Below are 2,237 nucleotides of genomic sequence, written 5' to 3' on the forward strand. Positions count from 1 at the left end.
CGGTCGGAGGGAGGAAAAGAAAAAAAGAAACTCTTTTTTAAAAAGATTTTATTTATTTTTAGAGAGAGGGGAAGGGAGGGAGAAAGAGAGCAAGAGAAATATCAATGTGTGGTTGCTTCTCACGCGCCCCTCAGTGGGGACCTGGCCCGCAACCCAGGCATGTGCCTTGACTGGGAATCAAACCAGCGACCCTTTGGTTCGCAGATTGGCACTCAATTCACTGAGACACACACACCAGCCACGGTGAAATTCTTTCTATCTGATGTAGTGATTTCCCCATTGACATAGGAAACTCCCACAAACTTAGGGCAGCAGCCTTTGAAAATTTTATTTCTCTAATGCCATTCTCATTTTAGAGCACAAGCCACTTTCACTTTTACCAGGTGCACCTAGAAAGGAGCACTTTACCCCCCGCCACCCCAAACCCTCCCCCAGCATTCTTGGGGCCCATTTCAGTTCCACAACCACGAACGTCCCCCCACCGCAGGAGGCTGTGTTCCAGTATGGTGGAGCTCTCTCTTCTTCCCTCTCTTGCACCACATTCTCTAAAAAAAATTGCCATATGGATGTTGACATTTAGAGAGAATGAGGGGCATCAGATCCAAAGGCCTTTTCTTATTTTAGTTTTATAGGAGTCTCTCAGGTGTATTTGGAGTGGTTATAATTGATAATTTTTCTGCAGAGGGCAGTGAACAAGAAAGAGGGTGGAATTTCCAGCGTCTCATCTTGGTTAGACAGTTGGAGGAGTTTTCTACCAATTATAGTGGTTAAACGCTGACTCAACCTCCAACAGCTGCATGAGGTGTTAGAGCCTTCATTCACGGACAAGTTTTAAAAGGAGACACGGGAAGACAAGGGACCTGTCATGGGCAATGCCATCAGAGAATAGGGAAGTAGTTTTCATGCCCAACATGGTGGCTGCTTCTGGGGAGGTTGTGAGACCTGTTATTTCCAACACAATGAAACAGTGAAGTGTCCTTTCTCAATATTGTGCCCAAAGGATTTGTTTGTATGTGGAGTTCTTAGGTTCTTAAGTCCGTGCCTGCTTCTTGTGTCACTTCCCTAGGAGACTGAATTTGGGAAGGGAGGGGCCTCATCCAGGGACAACAGATTGGGGGCTGGTGCTTTTCGGGTGGACATCCTGTTGGAACATTCTGGCAAGGCACACTTTGCTCTGTGAAGACTACAGACAGGAAGTGAAAGATCTATGTGGCTTTAGTGGAAGTGCCCAGACACTCAGGGACCCCAGATGGTAATCCAGTCCGAACACATACCTCACTCTAGTTTTGTTATTAGTATCTGTCCTGCCTGCTAGTTCACAGGCTCCCCCGGGGACAGGTGACATGCCTGTTCTAGTCACCATCGGAGCAGGCTCAGTTCCTGTCACAGCACCTGGTACACAAGCAGCTGTTCATGAAACCTTTGTTGAATAAATTAACTATAAACGTGGAAGTGATCCCCTTAAAAAAGCTCTTGCCCTGGCTGGTGTGGCTCAGTGGACTGAGCGCTGGCCTGCAAACCAAAAGGTCACCGGTCTGATTCCTGGTTGGGGCACATGCCTGTATTGTGCGCCAGGTCCCTGGTTGTGAGCAAGGCAACTGATCAACATTTCTCCCCCTCTGTCTCTCCATCCTTTCCCTCTCTCTAAAAATAAATAAATAAATAAACATTTTCTTTACTCTTGTCCAGATGTAGAGTTACATTATAAACATTGTTATGCTGGGGATGGGAAGGGACACCTTTGGGTAGTAACAATAAGGGCTAGACATGCACTGGAGGGCCCTGGGACATAGTCCAAACATTCAAATGCTATCTGATAAGCAACAGGGAGCCACTGCAGGCTTTTCAGGTCACCAAGAAGAGAAGGCAAATGCTCGGAGGCCTTACAGGCGGTACTGGATTCAGAGGATGGTGAGGTCGCTGAACGACAGCATGTCTTGGAGCAGCCTGATCATAGAAGTAAGCTCAAGAGATGACTTTAGGGGCTGAAGGCTGAATATTTCAGCCAGGTGGACGTCAAGAAAGCAACAAGACTTCCAGTGTATGAATTCTCTGTGTGAATTCAGAGAGCTGGCGATGGGAACAGAAGCAGGGGACAGTACATGTCCAGGGAGGAAGTAGAGCGAAGGTGAAGCAAAAAAGGAGAGTTTGTCTTTCTCCGGAGGGCAGAGGCCAGGTCTTGTGCATCATTACCCACAGCTCCAAGCAGAGTGCCTTGCACTTGGTAGCTGCTTAAT

Source organism: Pteronotus mesoamericanus, unplaced genomic scaffold (genome assembly GCF_021234165.1).
Source record: "Pteronotus mesoamericanus isolate MK-2021 breed Mesoamerican mustached bat unplaced genomic scaffold, CSHL_Meso_final contig_84, whole genome shotgun sequence".
NCBI lineage: Eukaryota > Metazoa > Chordata > Mammalia > Chiroptera > Mormoopidae > Pteronotus > Pteronotus mesoamericanus.